Source organism: Protopterus annectens, chromosome 17.part0 (genome assembly GCF_019279795.1).
Source record: "Protopterus annectens isolate FY-2018-M chromosome 17.part0, PAN1.0, whole genome shotgun sequence".
NCBI lineage: Eukaryota > Metazoa > Chordata > Ceratodontiformes > Protopteridae > Protopterus > Protopterus annectens.
The window spans coordinates 7,064,177-7,088,697 of NC_056751.1; positions in this window are offsets into that span (position 1 = coordinate 7,064,177).

The window sequence follows — 24,521 nt, forward strand, 5'->3', positions numbered from 1 at the left end:
CCAAAACTGCATGCTAACATCAAAAGAGCCCCCTCCTAATAAAAATACATGGGGGCCACAATTGTTACATACATCACCTAATTACAGTTCCAAATGTATAATTAGTGTACAGCTAATCATTTCTTCCCAATGTAGCAAAAAAGCCAGTGGAAAAATGGCCAGCTATTGAAGTCTACTGCTGACAATGAAAGAGGCTAAAATAATTAATTACAGATTATACACAACTTGATCTTGCCACAAATAGAAATTCTATGTCAACTTCACAGTTCACAAATAGAAAATAAAAAATAAATAAATAAGTTAAAACAATCTATTTACAATTTTTTCCTGTTCACATATTATCTTATTCCCGCAAATCAGAATACATTTTCAAATTGCGTATTGCATTTTCTGCATTTTACCATGGTAAAGTACATTTGCTTTTCTTTGACCTTGCTGGACTATCAGCTTAAAAATGTTGCTGTAGCTAGCTGTTTGGTTAAGTTTCTGTTCGCTTTTCTCTTTTGGCTAAATACAGTGTGATTTTACTTTAAGTGAAGTGTCTAAGCTTAGTTTGCAAAGTCATGCATTTTATCACCAAACCTTACTCTGCAAAGTTGAGTTCTGTGTCCTGGAATACTCTTCTAGTGGCAGTAGGGATAACCTGGTCTGTCCGAGTTGGAAATCCTACAGTAAGGCTTACAGTGAGGTTGTTTTATTGTCAGAGGACTATTTCATCAGTCTACTCGGTTTTCTTTTCTTCTATAAATTTGAAGCTTTTATGTGATACTGCTTGTCTCACAGGAGTAGTTAGCAGTACCTTGTACAGAAAAAGGTACTTGGAAACTAAAATCTCCCTGTAAAACTACCTCTGAAACTGTACCCAGTAACTCAGCTATGCAAGAGCAACTAGTCTGCACCCTGAAGAGCACTGCCCCACGGATTTAGTCTTACATAGTCTGGTTTTAGTTTCTAGCCTGAAAACCTCCCAATGTCGCCTGCTATTTAACCTGTCTTGTACCACACCCTGTACTTCACCTAAAAAAAAGACCTGACATCATGGATATGCACTTTCCAATTTTCTCTGCTGCTAGTTTGGTGGCTATGAGCATCCCGAGACAATGTAGCAATTATCTCATTCACTGACAACCAACAAATTCTTACAGAAACTAATACAGTATGCAGGCTACGTAGGTATACAATGTCACTGGAGGCAAAAATCTTGCATACATACACTTAATAATAATCAGGTTGTCAATAACACATGCAGTGCACCCACCACAAATAATATGCACCTGACACATAGACCAACAAGTGCTGATGCACTTAAATGCAACCTTCTTTAACCCTAAAGATCTCCCAGACATTCCACCTGCAACAATTATCCTCAGCAAATCCAAAAGCACTGCACCAAAACAACAACCAATACTACATATACAGACCAACCTCGACTACAAAGCCCATAAGGCAAGCCAACACACTATCCAATACTCTAGTTATAGGAGACACCATTGTGACACATACTGATGCCCCAATTCACAAGGATGAACACGGAGAAAGTCATGGCCAGTTCCTTATCAGTAGCCAGGATCCACAAAGTCACGCAATCAGGTCATTAAACCAAAAGCACCAGAATGACTCAGTTATAGTCCATGTGGGTGTAGATGACTTCAGACACACCCTGCAGGGCTATATGAAGAGAGACATTATGGAGCTGTCGGATTGTGTCGCAGGCTGGTATGAGCCAAGCACTGAGCAGCATTCTACCTTCACCAAAGATGATGCTACAATACAAACAGAAGATGATTGACTTTAATAATTGGTTTAGCTTCCGGTGTTATTCTAAGATGGTACAACATTTGTCAGCATGGCAGGATATGGTTAACAGACCTCATTGTTTTGTCAAGGGTGGCCTCATTGTTTTGTCAAGGGTGGCCTGCACCTGTCTCCTCTAGGTTTTCAAAATTTGACTAAAACACTGTCCTCCCAAAACTGCTTTTTTAGGCAATGCCAAACTGCGAAACCTTCTAAAACATTAAAATCAACCCAAGGCAATCTAAAGATGTTATTGTTCAGTGCCAGGAGTCTAATCAAGAAACTTCACTCCCTCCAAGTTCTCGTCAACCTGGAGAATGCAGACATTTGTACAGTTACCGAGATGTTGTTTAAAGTCATAGAGAGTACCCCAGCTGTGCAGGGTTACAGTGCCTTCATTAAGACCAGCTACTGCACTGGCAGACATTAAAGGTGAAGGTGTTTCAATCTACATAAAAAGCGAACATACCTCAAGGTTGGTCAAACAGGATGACATGTTTAATCTTCTCCACGTTCAAATGCCTATAGGTAAAGTCCCGCATCATATACTAGAGCCCCTCGAAAACTAAATTGTCCCTTCTAGTCTGGAGGGACCTGACACTGAAAGATGCAGAGGACTGACATTCTATGTCAAGGTGTGTAGCACCTAGACAATAAGCACACTTGGAGTATGGGTCTTGTGGAGGCAACTTGCACCCACACTCTGAACATCTTTTAAAACTTGTTGAATCCAACATGGTAAATCAGAATGAAGCTAGGAGAAGAGTTTTTTATTTTTAAAGAAGACAGAGAATGATGGTGAAGATCATATCTAGGGGAAAGGCTCAAAAGGCCTTAGCTGTTAGTAAAGAAAATTAAGAAAATCTACTACAGATAACTAATTAAACTAAAGGTAGAACTTGGTGAGAGGAGACACTCATGGTAGGAAAGGAGATGCAGTTAGGTAGAAGAATAAAAAAAAAATGGTACTTTAACTGCAAACTGGAGAGATCTCTTTGCATGTCTGTACTGCTTGAGCGGCAAACGAGATCTGAGTATCTGAGTAGCAACCTTGGGAATTATGGATATGGGAAGAGTCAGATCTCTGGATCCAACAGCTTCAAGATCGGCACCGAGGTCAGATCTTGTGGGGTCAGACAACCAGCAGGTTTGAATGGAAGAAAATAGGCAACACTGGATATGCAAGTTAAAGATTACCTTTTATGATTCATGAAACCCATAGTTCACACTGAGACCTACTGGAGATGCTCCTCATTCAGCCCTATACCATATTCATGGCTAATTAACTAGCACTCTATAAACCAGAAATCTTACATGACTCCAACTTTTAGGCCCAGACATTCTTGGATTTTGTTAACACAGACACCCTGGACCAGAACATCCATATGGCCACTAGGGTGCAAACATATTGGACTTGGCACTCACAAATATGGAAGAATGCTGCACCCCCTCTGTTGTTTCCCCCTGTTGTAGGTTCAGACCATAAAGCTGTCTTCATAGAAATAAAAATGAATTATGTGACCCCAGCAAACCCTTTACCAGTTAGGAACTATTCTAAAGCAAACTTCCTACTATTAAGTGATAACCTGACAAAGTTTCAATCCCCTCCAAATTATGAGAACACAGCAGCCTATGTGGAATTGCTCATATTAACTGTACAATTATGTTAACAGATGCATAAAGACAGCTGTGCCTACTAGAAATAAGCCAAGAACAAACTCAAAAAAAAAACCCCACCTTGGTAAAATCTTAACATAATCAGGTTGTACAACAAAAGGAAAAAAGTCATAGCTAAAATTAGGAAACATAATGCAAAGCAGGATAAAAACATTCTCATCAAGGTAAACAAGCCACTAAGAGGACAAATTAAGATGACCATGGCCAATTTTGAGGTAAAGATAGTATCCCAGGCCAAGAATAACCAAAAGGCTTTCTTTAACTAGGTCCAAAACCTTAAAGGCAGTACACACTGCTGGAAGATATACCAAATCTGTTGGCTGACAAATTCAGTTCCAATTTTACCCCAGCCCCCTCTCCCCTGGCTGCTCCACAGGAAATGCCATCCAACATAAACCTATCACTAGGGAGCAAGTCCTACATGTGCTCTCCAAGGCTAAGAACACTACCTCAATAACCCCCGATATCATCCCAGGATGCTGCCTACATAGCCGGAAAGATGACCACTGAAGTCTCAATTTACCCACAGCCTCCAGACAGACTTTTTGCCATGTGAAAGGAGGACTGAAACAGTCATCCCTCTACACAATGGCAGTCCATCAATGGATTGTGGTAACTACAGACCCATAAATCTGAGCAGTCTCATATGCAAAACCATGGAAAGCATTAGCATGGAAATGATTAATAAAGACATAGAAAACCTTCAGACACTGAATCTAACCCAGTTTGGCTTCATCGTGGGCAGATCTTGCCTACTTAACCTGGTGGACTTTTTTGAAAAGGTCACCAAGGGAAGGCAATAACTCATGGAATTAGGCATAAACCCTTATGTTATGTGCTGGATAGCCAGCTGACTGTCAGACAGGGAGACCACATCCACAAAGTAGCCAGTCACTAGTGGAGTCCCAAAGGGCTCTGTGTTGGGTCCTCTCCTTTACGGCATTTACTTCTCAGAAGTCAAATCCAATGCCAAGGGCCTCTGGTTGACCAAGTTTGCAGATGACTGCAAACTAACAACAGCAATATAATCCTCCAAGATGCTAACTTCCTACAAGAATGACTAACATAGACAAATGACCGGTGCCAAAGCCACAGTTTAAATCTCAATGCCAAAGAATGCATAACAGTACCCTTTGGGAAGATGGCCACCCTAGGAAACTACCTTATTGATAACACAGACCTCTAACAATATAACCTGTAGTCAAGGACTTGGAGACATATTTAAATAGTAACTTGGCTTTTGACCATCACATGTCTTAGGCAGTAAGGAAATCATTCTATGTTGCTCAACATGGATATGGCATTCAGAACCAAGGAGATCATTGCTCCTCTGTATTTGGTCCTCATCAGACCCATCACTGAGTACAATGCCTCCTTTAGTATCTACCTGCCAGGCATATGCAACAACTAGAAATTCCACAGATGCTCCTTACAAAAAGAATACAGGATGTTAACAACTCGTCTGATGCAGACTGTCTCAAAGCCCTACTTTTTTACTCTATTTCTTACAGGCTATCGGTAGGTGATCTATGCATCCTTGGATCCTCTTATGGAACTTTTGTATATCTGCAAAACCAGTACAGACTTAAACCTTGCTTGCGGCATAACTAAGACGTTGGAAGGACAGGTACATGTCTCAGGTAATACCCCTTCTCTGGAACAGGCTTCCCATCCATGTGAAGCAGAGCTCTTCCCTACTCCGTTCAACAGTAATTTCGACTGGTCGATGGGGAAATCATAAATTCACCCTTGGTCTAGCACCCATCTATCTAAAGGACATGGGTAGTCAGAAATTCATGCCCTAGCTTAGACACATGTCTTAAAAAAATTACATACACCCCTTAAAAAACAAACTTTAAAGCACAATTTGGGATGCATGGCTAAAAACCCTCAGTGGTCATTAGTCTACACCTACGAACCTATGAACATTCCTTTACAGTATATCTAAAAATTAAACTACAAACTAAAATACATAGAAACACAAAAAGACTAACAAACTGCATTATAGCATAATACAGCACCATACACATCATCTCACAAAAATGTGCAGGCCTAATGCTCTAATTGATCACTTGTGACAGAAAATACAATGATAAAAATATCTCTTTGTAATAGCAAGGTTGTTTAAAAAATGAAAAGAAGTATTTTAAATAATGCTGAATAATAGCAATAAGCCAAATGGAAGTGTAAATAAGGTTATGTTTATCCACAGGTAGCAACACTTATTCACTCCGCTTTCAAGCTCATAGGTAAACCAGACCTCTCAACTGTCCCTAGTTTGAAGGAAAGTTCCTATTCTCAGGACTGATTTACTCCTGTGCAGATGTTCCTATTTTTGGAGCTATGTCCTTACTTTTCAGGCTTAATTTATTCCTTCACACAATTTTCTGAATCCCTCTCACCAAATTTGATTTTAAGCTGTCCAGTACATAGAAAACCATATTATTATTATTACCAGAATACTAGTGGCAACAATAATTTAAATAAAGGGGACACACATCTTACATCTCCCTTTTTCTGAAATAAAAAATAAATGACCTTGTATGGTAGAATTTTGCAAAACAATTAATTAAAGGTATACAGACTTTATACTACTTCTCTGTTAATGTGCTTAAATATTTTCCATCATTTTGTCACGTTTCTGTTTTTTAACATATTAATCAGTAATATTAATGAGCAGTATCCCACATTCCTACTAGAAGAAGGGAAGAGTATGCATTCTATTTGGTATTCAGATTTTATGCTAAATAGATGCACACATTGTCAGCAAGATGTACCTACTTTTCAAAGGCCTTTGTTCCTATTTTCAACATCTGCAGTTGAGAGGTATGAAGTAAACCACGGTAGGTGTGAATAAACCTAGTCTTCTCTGCATCCTGATCTGGCTTACTGCTAAATAAGCCCACTGTTTTACTATTCCTACATTTCTGCTTCTCAATGTTATGTACTTTACTAAGTCCTATGAACACTACATGGGGTTCATAAGGAAGGGTAAAGTCTTGGAAGGGTTTAGTGCCATCCAACTCACTATGTGAGTGCAGCAGAGTAAGTGCCAGATAGGGTAAGGATCTTCATATAAGTGCTTCATGGTGGCAATTAAAAATATGCACAATGTTTATACCATGCCTATAGAACATAAAAAAAAAAACAAGGGAATGCTACATAGTCTCCAGCAACATATAATTAACAAAAAAGTATTCCAGTGGAATTTATTCACTGCCAAAGGAGGTAACCTGCCTTTGTGCAATCCATCAGGAACAATAAATTGTTTCCTGTGATATGAGGCAAAGTGTACTCACTGATGAAGATCTACCTTAATAGGAGGCTAAACTGTCCTGACTGAAACCATAATCACTTTATCCTACATGTATCAGTCACATCTAGACAAGCTCTTACTGCCACCATGGATGATGAGTGTTTTGTTAATAATAACTTGCCGGGTTGCGGTACTTCAGAAATTTCTGAAGAGTATCTTTAACTTGTAATTTCATAAGGAATTTTTTTGTAATCAGAATCCACTGAAAACTTCAGACATCTAGGAGTAGGACTGTGTCAGGATCAAACACAAAACTTAGAATTTTACATACATAACAACTCATAGGTTAATAATAACCAAAGCAAGTGCTCCTATTATGCACAATTTTGGAGTATACTCATTGACCACAAATTTCAATATACTCAAGTATCTGCAAATAACTATATGTTAAATTAACAAAGAAAAGAAATGGTATGAAAGATCATAGTTTAATAAAGAAATTATGTACTCACCATAACGTTCTTAGGTTCATAGATTATAGGTTCACAGATTAGTACTAGGCTAACTGCCCTTGCGAGCCATTTTAAGCCTAGCCAATTATCCCCTGTGAGACTCAAACCCTGTACCTTATGTTTGTAAGGCAAACACCTTAACCATTAGGCCATTCTCCCAACCAATATTTGTGTTGTCCATTTTTAGTTATCCTAGACATAAGGGTTTGGTTCCAAGCATCGGAACTGACTTGGCCATTACTACAGCTTGCAGAAGCCAAAAACTCTCGAGCTCAGCCCCTACGCACAATTCTCTTTTCACTGTTATCTCTAACTGAGTTTGCAGAAAGACAGAGTGATAGAAACCCAAACAATTTCATAGAGTTCATACCTGCAATCACATAATAATAATACTAATAACAGAAGTGGTATATGTCCCTTATCCGAACCACCAAAACTTAAAGGCAGGGGGAAGGAGGGTGGGCCGTCGCGGATATATGAAAATGGACAACACAGATGGAATGTTATGGTGAGTATATAACTTCTTTATCTGATTTTGTCGATTTTCATTTTATCCTCAACATATGGGACAGAGTCCCCAGCTACCTTAGGCCTTGGGTGGACTTAAAGAAGGATATTTCTGAGCACCTCAGAAACAAATGATGCTCTTCCCCTGGAGACCAAATCCAATTTGTAAAGAGCAATAAAGGGATGAGGAGTAGCCCAAGTTGCTGCTGCACAAATGTCATCCACAGAAGCTGTAGACTGAAAACCTGGTGAAGAAGCAACTACTCTTGTAGAATGAGCCTTCACAGGCCTAGGCAAATTCATTTTATTTTATTATAGATACGGGAAATGCAATCTTTGAGCCATCTGTCTAGCATTACTTTGCTCACTGGTTGAAAGTGAAAATGACACAAATAGTTGGTCGGATTGTCTTATACTCTCATTTCTGTATAAACAGAAGTGCAGTTGTCTATGGACATCTAACAAATGCATGCAGTATTCACCTTTGTTAGCAAAATTGGGAAAAATACTGGTAAATTAATTTCTGATTAATACTGGTCTCTGACACTACCTTAGGCAAAAAGGAAGGATTGGTTCTTAGTGACACTCTATCTCTGTGGAAAATCATATAAGGAGGTTTACATGGCAAGGGTTGTATTTCTGAAATCCTTCTGGCAGAAGCTACTGCCACAAAAATATAGTTTTCCAGGATAAAAATTTTAGATCACACTCAGCCGATGGTTCAATGGGAGATTGAAGAATGGTTTGTAACACTAAGTTCAGATCCCAAGGAGGAGTAGGATCTTTGTAAGGTGGATTTAGCAAGAGTGTTCCTTTCACAAAGGCTTTGCAAAGTTTATGAGAAGCCAGGGAGGAGTCTTTAAAAATATTATGGAAATTAGAAATAGCTGCTAATTGAACTTTGATGGTAGAATGGGAAGCACCTGCCTTGAAAAATGTAGCTAATAATGGGTGCTGAAAGGCGATCGATATTCTTGTCACGAGCCCAAAAGGTAAACCTCTTCCATTTACTAGCATAGACTTTACAGGTAGCTGGCTTATGATAGGCTAAGAGAATCTGACGTACTGGGGAGGAAAGAGAGGGATGTCCATAATGCTCCATTACAAAGAAGTGTCTGGAGTGTTTCTCCCTGGGCCTCCGCTGAAAATTGGCTTTGTTCCAAGTCAGACTTTCCCAGTAAACAAATGCTAAATAAATAAAAACTGTCTGGCTATTAATGGAACTGTGGAAACCAAGCTGTCTGCATGCGGTTTATAATGTTCAGGTGGACTAATCCCTCTGGGTGAGATAATATGCCCAGAGCTGGGTCCTGAATCCAAGGTTGTTTAATTAGATAAGGCCAAAGAAGGGGGAACCATATTTGCCGAGGCCAATATGAAGCAATGAGAGAAGAGCATCTCTCAGTGACTCCCCTGGAGAGGGGGATCAGGGCAGAGTAGGTGCTGCACTTATTGTTTAAGAAAGAAGCAAACATGTCACAGCAAGGCTGGCCCCATTGACGGAAAATCATTTCCTTCACTTTTGGACAGGGAGACCACTTGTGAAGTAGAAGAATACACCTGCTTAGTTTGTTTGCTATCACACTGGAACTCCCCAGAATGTGCATTACTATCAGAAAGTGGTTGGAAGAGACTGTCCACTGCCACACTCTGACAGCTTCTCAACAAAGGGGATAGGATTTTGTTCCTCCCTGCTTTTTGATGTACCAAACTACTGATATACTGTCTATTTGAATCACAATTGTTCCTGAAGGAAGAATAGTCTGAAAGGCTTGCAATGCTAAAAGCACTGCCTTTAGCTCCAGTACACTGATATGCAATTTGGCTTCTATGGGGACAAATGCCTTGGAAAGTCCTGGACAGATAATGCCCTCCCACCCCATCTGGGAGGTGTCCGTGGTCACTATGGATTGGGGTTGTGATGTGACAAAAGGACGGCCTAGGAGAATCTCTTCTGAATTCGGGTTGGGAGGGTGGCCTAATGGGTTGGGAGGGTGGCCTAATGGTTAAGGTGTTCGCCTTACAAACACAAGGTGCAGGTTTTGTTTCTCACAAGGGATAATTGGCTAGGCTTAAAATAGCTCACAAGGGCAGTTAGCTTAGTACGAACCTATGAACCTATGAATGTATCCACCAAGCTAAATCCTTTTAGCAATGACTGGTGATCAAAATCAGGTCCGACATAGGTTGGTGTGGCATTAACTACTGGGACGCTAGTAACCACTGTAGTATCCTCATGTGGAATCTTGCTAAGATAAGTAGCTAGAGTTACAGCTGCAGCCATGGAGCTCAGTGCTTGAAGGGACTAGGCGAGTGGTTACTTTTCTGTTGCTGATTATTTTCTGTACCCGGACTCTGATTTTCTGCAGTCTCACACAGGGAAGACAGGCTATGGAAGTTTGAGTATTTTGAAGGGCTCCTATGAACTCTAAATTCTGAGATGGCATTAATTTCGATTTTTCATATTTTGAAGTTATTCTTAGATAAGAACAAATGTGAAGTACATAGTCTCTTGATTCTATCACTTGATGCCTGGTCTTGGCGGTAATGAGTCAATCATCTAGAAATGGAAACACTTGGAATCCCTGCAGTCTCAAGTGAGCTGCTACTACTACCATACACTTGGTGAACACTCTGGGCGCTGTGATGAGACCAAAGGGCAGGACTCTGAATTGAAAGTGATTGGCTCCCAGCCAGAGGAGGAGGAATCTTCTGGATCATTTGTCCATCTTTATATGGTAATATGCATCCTGAAGATCTACTGAGCACATCCAATCGTCTTTTTCCAAAACAGAAGAATGGAGTGTACCGTGACCATCCAGAATTTGGTTTGGCAAACTGATTTGCTTAATACACTTAGATCCAAAACTGATCTCCAGTCTCCTGCATTCTTTGGCACTAAAAAAAATCTTGAGTAAATTCTGGACTCTCTCTGAACTGGCGGGAGTCCTTGGATGACTCTTTTTCTAGCTGTTTTTGGATTTCTAGAACTGCTTGTTCCCTCTGACTGGGTGGAATGTCAGGGATTTTCTTGCATATGTAGAGAAAGGGTAAAGGGAATTGTATAACCTTTGGACATAATCCCCTGCACCCAAGAATCCAATGTTATTTGTAGCCAAGCATTTTGGTGCAGGGATAAGCATCTCCTGACTGCCACCAGAGGAAGACAACTGGGCCTCCTTTCAGGAGCGCTGGTAGGGTTTACCAGAGAAAGAATGTGAAACCCTGATTTTGTGGGCCACATCTGCCACAGGGCAGTGTCTTCCACTGAAGTTCCCTCCTCTGCCCCTGGGGGAACTACTTCCACATGTGTCCTGAAAAGGCTGTTGGGACTTTTTGAACCACATTTTTCCACTGCTTCTCTGATTTCTACAGAATTGAGGAGTGGAAAAATGATTGCTGACCACAAAAAGGGTCTTTCCACCTTTCTTACACCTGGATAAAGGTTCTCTAACCTTTGGACCAAACAGAGACGATCCGTCAAAAGGTGCATTGACGAATGAAGACTTAAATGACTCCACAAAGGCATATAGGTGCATCCAGGTGTGTCTCCTAATGGCAACTCCTGATCCCACTGCTCTATTGGCCCCTTTGGCTGCATAAGCAATGAGCCTCATGGATGAATTGGACACAAACTACAGGGTAGCCAACTGGGAAGCCACTTTCTCTTGGACATCCTAAGGTATGGTTCCTGTGAAGGTATCTGATAACTCCTTGACCAGATCCCTCTGAAGTCTGATGAAGTGTGCCAAGTAATTCAAGGACCTTAAAGCAAAGGTTGATTAAGCATAGTCCCACTGCCTAAACCTATCCATTGCCCGAAACTCTCTGCTGGGTGGATGGATAGAGGAACTCTCCTCGGCCAGTTCCATCTTGTTGGTGGCCACCATGACCATGGCATCAACAGCTAACCCCTTGTCCCAGAACTGTATGTCTTCAGGGGTGGACAGAATTTTGTCAGGTCTCATGGGAATTGGTTCTATGGTATGAGGGGCTTTCCATGCCTGCTGAGTTATCAACTGAATGGGCTCAGGTGGAGTCATGCAAGAGGTAGATGTTTGAGTGCCACAATCCTGCAGGTACACGGACTCCTTGAGGGAAGGATTTTGGGACTTCCAGTCACCCCTCTGCTTTGACATTTTCAGGATCTCTCCAAAGGAGACATCATCAGGGGGTGACTTTGGGGATCATTTCATCAAAGTCAGTGTCTTCAGTGATCGATTCCTCTGGGGAATCTAAGTTCTTCCTCTTGCACTTTTTCTTTTGAGGAACCTCCTCATTGGGATGATCTGGGGAGTTATCAAAAGAAGAGGGAATTCCTGTCTGGGAATCCTGCAGTTTTAGCACCCGGTGACCCAATGGAGGTACTGGCTGAATATCTGGGTGGAAGGAAGACAAGGGTATCTGTACCAAAGTGTAAGATGCCTAGTGGCTAACTGCTGCAGTCAGGGCCCTCTCCACAGCCTCAAAAGGTAGCCCACCCAAAGAGGGAAGGTAGCCTGGAACTGAGAAAGTCTGCCTTGGAACTGTCGTCACTCCCTGCTCCAAGGAGACACCTCCCAAGGCAGAAGCTGGAACCAAACTAATCCATGCTGAGGCTCCAAGGTGCAGAGAAGGCTATGAAAAATAGGAATTGACTCTAGCCCCTTGCAGCCAACAGGACAGATACGGATCCAGGAGGTTTATGGTTCCGACTGAGCTGAACAGCTCAGAGCTGGAATCAGATTGAAGATATGGACATCTTTGGCTCCGATACAGTCAGCGCCAGGAGCTTTAGAGTTGAGGGCTCTAACGCTTCAGCTGAAGTTAGAAGAGAAAATGTCGGGATGGGTAAAGGAAACTTCAGATCCTAAGCCCATGGGGGCTGAAGCCACAGTGGAACTTGTCAATCCTCTTACCTAAAGTATCTTATTTAACAGTCTCTCCACATCCTCTTCAGTTATGCTTTTAGTGGAATGGAGAAACAGAATAGAAGGTAATTTTGACCTTTTCAGAAAGGGCGAAGGCAGCCTATCTGGAAAGGGAGTCAAATGAGGGTAAGTATGTAGTTCTAGGCAGTGTCAACATGGAACACTCCCCTGGTACCTTACTCGGTGTTGAAATGTTCTGCGTCGAGGAAAGAGTCTGCAGTGATAACTGGGGTGCCGGTGGGTCAAGCTGCTTCTTGCCAGAAACCTGTGGTATTGAAGACTTAGTCTTATCTGGTAGCTTCAGTTCCAAGGAAGGTGTAGGAACCGGTATCTTTTGTACTATGTCGGTTCTGAAGAAACTGTAGAAACTGAAGACTTTAGCTTTTTTGTAGCTGGGGCCAGGGGAGACATTTGCACAATCACACTCCTTTTCTTTCATTTATTTGAAGATTTACAGTAAGAGAAGGAAGAAGAAGATGAAGCATCAGTTTTACTTTTGAGTTTTTCAGAACCAGATATGGCCTCACTAAACGCAGATGGGATAAGTCCCTTCAAGATTAATTTATTTTTTCTTTCAATTAACCCTCTATGGCTGAAGGAATGGCATATATGGCAAGTTTCCTGAAGATGGAAGGGGCCTCGACAGTACACACATAACAAGTGTGCGTCCGAAAAAGGTATCTTGTACCCACATTTTTGACATCTCTTAAACCCAGAAAAGGCTTTGGATTTATCAGCTATGACTTGCTCCAAGAAAAAAAAAATACAAAAAGGAGGCCACACACTCAGACAAACATACATGCACTGAAGAGGAAGAAGAAAAACAAGAGAAGCTATTATAAAACTACCCTTTTTTTTGTTAATAGAAAAGAAACGAAAGGAAAGTTACACAGGGGAAAAGGCTATCAACAATGATAGTTGAGAATACCAAAGTATTACAGAGAAAGAGACAGAAGTAAACCAAAGTGTAGAAGAGGTTCAAAATTGTACAAGATAGGTGAAAGAGACTACTGAATAGTCAGAAAAACAAGAAGAAAACAAACTTTCACTTAGCTTGCTCGAGAGTACAGGCAACCATGTCTGACACAAAAGGCGGCAAACGATATCTGGGGTAACAGGGAAAGGAGAATTGTGGGTAGGGGGTTGAACTCAAAAGTTTTGAGCTTCCACGAGCTGTAGCTATGGCTGAGTTGGTTCCGATGCTCAGAACCGAACCCATACTTCCAGGATAAAATGAAAACTGACAACATCAGATGGTATGTTTCATAACGGTGTGTATTATTGCTAAAACCATATAAGGGCATTTATTTAGTACTTTGTACATAGTTCTTATGTTATTTTTTAATGTGTTAAAGAGGTTGTCTGTATGTATAAATACTTATCATACGTTGACAAAGTATTTGACTGTGATATTAAAGTTGAAAAATTCAAATTCTAATAAAGATATTGAAAAAAAAGGATTTTACATTTTCGACACAAGATGAAAACCATTAGCAAATTACTCTACTGGGCTAGGAAAAAAAGTGTTTCTCTTTCTCCAGAAGGGAGATCAACTACTAGTAAAGAAGTTTTCCTTTTTTTTTTAATCCTTTCAGAATATGGTCCCTCAATAACTGCAACAACTTAAAATAAATAAATCTAACCAGACTTCAACCTACTTCTGACCAAATCATGGAGATTTACCTGCTCCATGCATTAAGAGTTACAGAAAAAAAGCACAAAGTGTTTTGCTGGCTTTCAAAGCAGGTAAAGCACTTAGCAAGTGCTGTCAAAGGGACAGCAAGACACGTCAGAGAAAGATTTTCAAATTAAGTTAGGGACAGACTGTAGGAATACACAGCAGGCAGAAAAAAAGCTGTTTTGACTTCTGCCTCTGTCATTTGCTGGCCATCACTTATCATTTGTTACTGTGAGACCCAATCTTAATAGTGCACAGGGGGGGTTTTGCATTACTTAAACTCTTAACTGGTTTGTCTTTTTCCCAATATTTGAACATAACCACAATGGCTCTATGCACTACAAATGTTGCAATGCACTTTTCTTTCATTAGAAAAGTACATAAGCTTTTCTTTTTGTCAGTTTCTGAGTGTAATGACCATGTTCTGTGTACTACACAATCATTTTTGATCAAGGGATTGATCAAAACAGTGTATAGTACATAGAAATAAGCTTGCCTTGATTGATCAGATAAGCTTCAACATTTTAATATTTATGTTTTGGTTTTAAATAAGTAATGAAATATTCATCAGCACAGTTCAATCCTTCTCAATGTACTATGTTCATAATGAGCACCATCCTGCCTCTTTAATTTCAGGGCTTCTAAACCAAGGCTATTTTGCCCAGCTGTTACATCTTACGCAGTACATACCACTCATAGCTTAGGCAACTGCAGCAGTGATCAATATGACACACTTCAATCTTTTCAGTTGGTGATGGACTGAGCAAAAATCATAACTAAGGAAAGAAATTCAGCCTTATACTTGAACTTTGCTTTTACTACGATTTTTTCAACACATTTTAATTTGTCAAGAGTGCGAGGTAATAAATGTGAAATAAATTATCATATTACGCCAGGGGTCAACCCCCAGAAGCCATGGCCTTATAGATAATCTGATGCGCATTTTACAGCTGATTTCCAACATTTTGATCCAATGATGGCCTGAACAAAAAACATGAGTAATAAGCTGTGGCTGACTAAATAGGAGTTCACAATAAACTGAGAAGACAAATTCTTGTGAAGATACATAAATAATCTGGGAATAGTACCTGCCTCCTTACCACCCCTCCTAAAAAGAGAAGGTAACTTCTATGTATCCCTCTATTGTAATATTGGGATGAAGGCACAAATTGCTGCAGTATATTAAAAGTGGCTGCTATCAAACAGGTATACAGTATACTTCCTCCTCCTACCCCATAAAGACATTCACTTTCTGTGTACCACTCACAATGGGACAAAAAGCAAAAGAACAATTATAACATAATAACAAATTTCAACCTATGGTTGTCAGGGATATATAAATGAGTGTAGGAATGTTCCAGCTATCAAATATTTGAACAGTAAGACATTCACCATAACAGCTTGAATCAGTAATATTTAAATACACAAAACTCTGAATCACAAAGATTCAAAGTAAAACAAAAAAATACTTTTTGCAGGAGGGCAAAGCCCCCCCCCCCCACACACACACTAATTATATACACCAACTCAGAGACTGCACTACAGTGCGGGAAATAGCAAATATCCTGATCCCCACTACACCACAATTTACCTAGAAGATCTAGGAGACTCTGTCTCTCTGACACCCTTCCTTTGGGAGCAATAAAGACATCTTGTTGAAGATTCCAGTAGTTTATTCAGTTAAGTAGGTAGATGAACGAGTGTTGTTATCTACCTACTTAACTGAATAATCTACTGGAAACTTCAACAAGGTGTCTTTATTCCTCCCACAGGCAGGGAATCAGAGAGCAAGAGAGAGTCACCTAGATCTGCTAGCTAAATTATTTTATCTGGACTTAACCTTTACACTGTGTTTCATGTTAGTCTGTCACCCTCTGGGTCACAGGTGGGATACCAGACTTCACTTGAGCCCTTTGGATTACCTCTGTTCACTACACCATAATTTAGCGCACCTAAATGGCTGGAAAGTTCAAAATGTTAACTTATGAATTCTGCAGCCATCAATTCAAGGTCTTGAACTTTTTCAGAGCTGAAGTGTTTGAATGTAACCGATATGAACAGCATGCCTCCTTACCCCTAAGCCCTACAGATAAAGAATAGTGGTGTAAAATCTTACCATAACTATAGATGTCCTTCTCTATTATGCTACAGTATTCCAAACCCTTGGGTTATCCTCTCTTGCTACCCAAACATCCGGCCAGTATACAAAAGCTTCTAGCCACTGCAAGGTACATGGGATGTCTGATGTTGGCTAAGGGAACATGGGCCATAAAAGTGACTGCATGTACCACTCCTCAGAACTAAGCGCCCCAGTCGGACCCCAGTCTCAGGATAACTGTATGATTCCAGTGCCATCCAAGAAGGGACAGTTTAGTACAAGAAGGAGGAAGGAGGAATACTGCAACATGGAAGAGAAGGACATCTACGGTTATGGTAAGATTTTACACAACTATTCTATGTGCTTCTAGTCTCATGTTCCAGTATTCCAAACCCTTGGGTGAGTGTCAAAGCTCAAAGGGAAGAAGAGGGTGGAGGCGTGGAACTGTTCTCTAGAAATCCACAGAGGATTGCTTTGGCAAATCCCACCTTAGATTTGGAAATATGGTCCAATCTATAGTGTTTGGTAAAGGTGTGGACAGAGGTCCATGTAGCTGCCTCTAAAATAGAGGCACTGTCTAGTCCCTTAAAGAAGGCTCCCGATGAAGCCATGGCTCTAGTGGGGTGAGCCTTAATCCTGGATCCTAAGGATTTTCCATGGTATGAATAGAAGAAGGAAATTGTCCTGGAAATCCAGGCAGAAATGGTCTACTTTGTCACTGCTTTCCCCAGAGCCCTGGGATGAAAGGAGACAAACAATTGGTCCAATTTCCTAATAGACTTGGTCTTGTCAAGGTAAAATCTAAGCTGTCTGTGAACATCAAGGGAGTGTAAGACTCTCTCACTCTCATTCTGTAGATGAACAAAAAAGGTGGGCAGATGAATCACTTTATTTAACAAGATGTTTTAGAATTGTAGTTGTAGTTGTTTAATATAAATGTTTTACGTATGTTAATATAGAGTAAAGTAATATAAGAGAAGTCAAGGGTAAGTCAACGTATTTCAATAGGTGGGGAAATGTGTTTCTTATTGGCCAGTATTAGCTGATTTGCATTTCTGATTAGTGGAAACACTATATCTGTTACGAGTCTGGTGTTTTAATTCACTCTGAAGAGGCCCTGGAATTGTGTTTTGGGCAAAAGTGCTCAGTGAATTTCTGTTCTTTTTCAATAAACTGGTGCAGTGTTTTACACAGTTTGTGGATTTTTCTAAGAAGTTCTGAGTCGTATCACCCTGAAAAGGGTCCAAGTGTCTTTGTAGATACCACATGGAGAATCTTTTCCACTTAGATAAATAAGGTCTCCTGGTATTAGGTTTCCTGGCTTCCTGCAGGACTGTCTTCATTGTAAAAGTGTCTGTAAGGGATCCGAATTCTATCACCCACAGGGTAAGGTTCAGAGACTGTAGGTGGGGATAGATTAGGGATCCCTTGTCCTGTGTGAGAAGGTCCACTCTGTGAGGTAACTTGTGGTGATTACCCCTGGCTAAATGCAGAAAGAGGGGGAACCAATGCTGTCTTGGCCAAAAGGGAGTCACCAACAAGATATTTGGTTTATCCTGCTGGATTTTCAGTACGACTTTCTGAAGAAGTGGGAAGGGGGGGGGGGATGCATATAGAAACATCCCCTTGCAAGAGATTGAGAAGGTGTCCATTGCCCTTGCTAGGGGACTGGGTAGCCTGGTGCAAAATAATGGAAGTTGTCTGTTCAGAGGGGAGGCAAACAGATCTGTGGTGTACCCCATTTGCAGACTATGTCCAAGAACACATCCCTGTGAAGCATCCATTTGTGGGACTGTGACATGGACGTTTTCAATGTCTCTGCCTGGGTGTTCTGGTCTGAAGGGATATATACTGCCTGCAGAGTGAACCCCTGCTGGGTTGCAAGCTCCCAGACTCGGAGAACTAGTCTGCATGGCAAGTAAGATTTTGTTCCCCATGCTTGTTCACATACAATAGAACTGTAGCATTGTTTGTGAACAATTTTAGAAGGGCATGCTTCAGTGTATGCTGGAAAGCTTTCAGAGCCAGTAAAATTGCTCTCATTTCCCTGATATTGATATACTCCTCTCTGAAGGAGTCTGACCCATTGCCCTGTACTCTTAGACAGCCCATGGCTGCTCCTCATTCCAGATCTGAGGTGTCTGTGTACATCTCCTGAACTGGGGAGGGAGGCTGTAAGGGGAGGCCTGTGCTGAAGGTCACTTGATTCAACCACCAGAGGATCTCTTTCTTGAGACAAGGAAGGAAAGGGATTTTGTACTCCAGGGTTTGTGAGGGTTGTGTCCATACAGATCTCAGGTACCACTGTAACTTTCTCATGTGGAGCCTTGGCAATGGCAACATAGGTACAGTCGCTGCCATATGACCCAGAAGTGTGAGATACTACCTGACAGTCAAGGTAGTGATTTTAAGGACAGACAGCAGGTACTGCTTTAGGTTTTCCACCTTTTGAGGTGGCAGGAAGGCCCTCATAGCATCCATCCATTCTCATCCTGAACCTGAAGAATACTTAGTCTTGAGAGGGGTTCAGGTTGGATTTGGGGTAGTTTATCTTGAAACTCATTGCTTGCAGAACTGATATCACTGTTTGTAAATGGCATTGTAGGGATTTGGAACATTTTGACTAAAACAATAGGTCAACAGGTAAGGGAATATTTGAATCTCTTGAGTCCTGCCATAGGCAATCACTGGTGCCAAGCACTTGGTGAAGACCTGTGGTACTGTAGAAAGTCCAAAGGGCAAGGCAGAGAACTAAAAATGTGATGAGCCCACAGAGAAGCATAAATATCCTCTGTAATTGGTCCTTATAGGGATGTGCAGGCAGGCATCCTTGATATCCAAGGTGGCTAGAAATCCCTGAAGTAAAATCAAGGGGAAGAGGGTCTGCAGAGTGAGCATTCGAAAGGTGGGTACTTACAGGAAAAGATTGAGGTTGGAGAGATCAAGGATCAGTCTCCAGGGATCATCCTTTCTTGGGACTATGAAGAGTCTTGAATAGAAACCCTTTCCCTTTTCTGTTATATGGACAGGTTGGATTGTCACTTGTGCAATAAGACTTTCTATGACTGGTTGGAAAAGAGGGAGTTGTTCTTTGGGTGGCTGGGGAATGTCCCTCAAGGAAGATGGTGTGACCTAGGTCATGAAATAACCTTTTTCTATGATGGATAAGACCCACCTGTCTGAGGTAATGTTTTCCTAAATGAGAAGACAGTGAGAGGGCCTTAGGGATAAGGGAAGGTATTGAAAGGTTTGAGGAGCAATGGCAGGTAGTCACAGACTACCTGCCCTGTCATGAAACTGATGTTTCTGAGCAGGGATCTGAGCAGGTCTGGAAGGGGTCTATTACTTCTTGGTGCTCTTTCTGCCCCTGGAAATAGGTTAAGGGGCAAAGTGTTTCCTAATAAACTGTGTTATGGAGGGGTAATTCCTGTGGAATTTAGGGATACGCGAAACAAACATGTGCTTAAGGTCCTGTAGCTCCTTCCCGTTCTGTTAGAGAGTTTTGAATAACTCAGCCACCTTTGTACCAAAGAGAGCAGAGGTATCCAGATGTGCATCCAGAAGTTTTGCCCTAATGTCATCAGGTATGGGCTGTAACCTTAACCAGGAATATCTTCTCAGGAGTGAGGCAGATGCAGCAGATCTGGCAGAAGCTTCAGCAGTATCACAGCTGCATCTAATGGAATGCCTTGTGACCTGGAAAGAGAGAGAAAGGAGGCTGGAGATTTGTGCATTGGAAGGAGAGTCAGGGAGCTCAGAGAAAAGCTTAGTGGCCTGGCCTAACAGGGCTAGGGCATATTTTGACATATGTGTTTGGTAATTCACTGCCCTGAATGCCAGGGCAGCAGAGGTATACACATTTTTCCTGAGGTGCTCCACAGCCTTACTGTCCTTATCTGTAGAGAGGACTGTAGTGGAAGGAAGCAGTTTTGAAGGCTTATCAGCAGAGACTGACACAGTGCCTAGGTCTGCAACAGGGCATTTAATAAGAAATTTGGCCCCCTCAGGGACCTTGTAGAATCTGTCACGCCTTCAAGGGGCAGAGAGTTGTGAATCAGGATTCACAGAGGCTGCATTAAAAGCATCCAAAAATGCTGGCAAGATAGGAGGGATAGTTGAAGGAGCGAGAGTGTCCATTTGCAGAAGTTCATAACATCTTTTTTGCACCTCTGACATATCGGTGGAATCCCACTTAAAGAACTCCCTCATTTTGGAAATGGTCTCTCCAAAGGTGAGATCCTCACCTGGAGAGTCTGTCTCAGCAGACCCCTCCTCTTTGGAGGCATAACCAAGGGGAGATGGCAACTGGGACACATAGGAAAGAGAGACCTCTGAAGAAAAGTCAGATTAATCCTCTGCTTCAGGTTGAGGGATGTTTGCAGACTATGGCCTATGGCTAATTAAAGAAGCAACTGGCGAGGATGAGGGTACAGCAGGCCTAAGAGCTATGAATGCATTAAAAAGACTCTGAGAAATGGATTGCCAGTCTGGTTGGCTTTCTGCAGGAGGAGAAATATGTTTGGTCTTCTGTTTCCTTTTCAGGGAAAGCCTAGAGGGCGTGGGGTCCAAGGAAGGCTTGGGTTCAGTAGGTTCTGTAGCAGGGGAAGGAGCCGTCTGGACGGCTGGTATAAATCGAGGCTCCCCCTCATCTCTAGCAACCGACATCTGTGAAAGCTCCACAGACGTGCCTTCCACTCTAGATTCTGTGGCTTCCCAAATGGTATCCACTATACCCGTGTCAGCGGTTTACGAGCATTCCTCCATGCTAATGCCAGCCACAGGAGGAACGCTGGGTGGAGGAGGTGCAGGAATAGGTTCTGGCCTAGAAACTTTGCCCTTCTTCTTGGGTGGCTCGACAGGCTGACCGGATGGCCCCTCCATAGCTAACACTAAGCGTTTAAGATGCTGATTCTCCAAATAAATGTTGAGGTCGTGCAAACGGCTGTGTAGGATCTTAGGGACAAAGGCCTGATAGATTGCACAGGTCTTGTGGTCATGCATAGGCACTAAACAGAAAAGACAAAGCTCGTGGGCATCCTTATGCAAGATCTGAAGACCGCACCTGCACTTTCCCTTCCTGGATGACATGAACCTAAACAGACATGCAGTGATGCAAAAGAACAAAACGTCCCCAATGGGATACTTACCTTTGAAAACACAATATGAAGGCTGGTGCAGCAGGAACAGCTGGTGTTCAACTGGCAGCAGAGAAGTTCTGAGGAGTGGTACGTGCAGACATCACTTTTATGGCCCATGTTCTCTTAACCAACGTCAAATGTCCCATATACCTTGCAGTACTAGACGCTTTTGTATAATGGCCGGACGTTTGGGTAGCAAGAGAGGATAATCCAAGGGTTTGGAATACTGCAACATTAGACTAGAAGGACATCTACCTGTATATCAGTCTGATATTTGATTGTTAGGAAAGTAAAAAAAAATAATGCTCACAGCAGAGGCGAAGCTAAGAAAGGATAAAGGGGGCAGTTGCACCAGGTGCTAGGTGTCAGAGTAGTGTGATCAATAGCATCAACATTCAGTTTTTGAATGGTAATATTACAACACGTACATTATCAGGTCTGAAGCACTTAAATGCTCTTTGTGTGGTCTAGTGCAATTTTAGCATTCAGAAATTAATGCTGATGCTGCATTTTTGGTCAGGGCTGAGGTGCTCAGCACTCAGTGCCTGGTATTCAGATATTTAATGTGTAACCAAACCACTTCCTACAAATGCAATAAGGAGAGGCTGCCTAAACCTCTGGATCACAGTAATGTACTCCAGTTTGTTTTTCCTGAAAAGTACATTGCCCCTGTACAAGTTATAGTGACCTTCTGTGCACATCTGTGAGTTTTGTGAAGAAAAAAATAACCACAATGTTCCTGGCCTTAACATAAGCTACAACAACCTTCTATGCACACCTCTGAAGTCTGTGAGGAAAGTTAAAGAAATAAGGACCACACAGTCCACAGCCACACAAAAATGATAGTGTCACTGTGAACACTTCAGAGGTTTGATTATAAGTGATATTAAAGTAGTTGTGACCACACCATTCCTATCCGTGGAGCTCTATCCAAAATAAAAAAATTAAAAAAAATTAAAGTCTCTGCATTCGATAACTGTGTTTATACAAGGAAATTCTTTCATCCTTTCTCTTTATTGCATACAAATGTTCATAAATCCTTTGCCTCAAAGCCCTCTCCATTCTCCTAATATAGAGCGGATCACAGGTTAAGCATTGAGCCAGTTAAACAACACCATCCATGTTGCAATTAAACCTATAGTTACCCTTTAGTATCATTGGGAAGGAGGCTACTATAACATTTGTACCTTCATAAACATTACAGCACTGTGAACATGCTCCACATTTAGTCATTCCTACTTCCCCCTTTTTAACAAAATCTCTTATTTCAAAAATACTTTTTACATTTCTCCCTTTCTTCTACACAAACCTCTGGTGTTCACCTAGCTTCCCTAATAAATCAGCATTACTAAACACCCCTTCCCAGTTCCCACTAATAATGCTCCGTAACTCAAATTTCAAACTTTCATAAATTAAAACCACAGCTAAATTAAAATCACCACTGCATTGATTATTTTTATCCTTTATACTACATAATTCCCCATTCAGAATGGGCTTAAAATACCCGTGCCTTTCACTGAGAACTTGACTGATAGCTTCATCCACCAACCATTGCATGTATGCTCTTGCTATAAACATTGCTTTCAGTTCATCAACCTCAATTAACAACTTCCCATCATCAGAGAGGGTGGAAGGAGATTAAGGAGAGGAGAGGAGAGGATTTCCTGCAGGACTGCAGATGCAAAACCTGCCTTAGACTTGGCAAAGGTTGCCAGGTGGTAGTGCCTAGTGAAGGTTGAAGGTATGCACAGAAGACCAGGCGGCTGCCTCCAGGATGTCTTTAGTGGGAACCCCTTTGAGGAAAGCTGTATGAGTAGCTGTGGCCCTATTAGAGTGTGAGCTAATCAAATCAGGGGGCTTTTTGCCACAATGGCTGTAAGAAAGGGATGCAGAGGGAAATCCACTTGGAAATAGTTTGTTTAGAAGCTAGTTTTCCTTCCAAGCCTGGGGCAAAAGTAATGAAAGGCTCCTCTGTTTTCCTCAAAGATTTAGTCCTGTTCAGGTAGAAGTGTAGCATCCTATGTACATCCAAAGAGTGCAGTAATCTTTCCCCTTTGTTTTCAGGGTTGGGAAAGACTGTAGGTGGATGAATGGCCTGATTCAGAGACACATTACCAACCACCTTAGGTATGAAGGATGGGTTAGTTTGCAGGGAGACCCTGTTTTTATGGAAGACAATGAAAGGCTCCACTGCCACTAGAGTCTGCAACTCTGAGACCCTACTGGCTGAAGTGATAGCCAGTAGTATGGCTGTTTTACATGTAAGAAACTTTATGGTGGTAGAGGCTGCAGGCTCGAAAGGAGGAAAAATGAACTCTTCTAGGACAAAGTTGAGGTCCCAAAGAGGACTGGGTTTCCTCCTGGGGGCCTAATGTGAATAACTCCCCTAAGAAATTGTTTAAGCAAAGGGTGACTAGGGTTGTGGGCAGAGATGGCTGTGGCATGTATCTTGATAAAGTAATAAAAGAGAGTTTTTCTCCACTAGGTTGGTCACGTACTCTAATATGTTAGAGATGTTAACATAATTTGGCTGAAGCTGGTGCTTATGGCACCAAACCGAGAATCTTTTCCATTTAGCTGAATAAGATTTTCTTGTGTTAGGCCTTGTACACTCTTTTAAAATGGTTTGTACCTGCAGACTTAAGTCAGAGGTGCAGTAGGGCATTGTGGAATAAACCAGGCTGAAAATGTGACAGTCTGAAGGTTGGAGTGAACAATCCTCCCGTTGTTCTGGGTGAGGCAGTCCATCCTCTGAGGTAAAATCAAAGGATTTTGATTGGTGAGCTTGAGGAGGAGAGGGAACCAGTGCTGCCTGTGCAGTCTGGTGCCATCAGGATGGCCTTTTGGCCCTTCTGCCTGATCTTCAGAAGCACTAGAGGAAACAGAGGTAACAGTGGGAAGGCATAAATAAAGAGGTGTGCCCAGGGGAAGGAGAAGGCATCTGTTTTCCA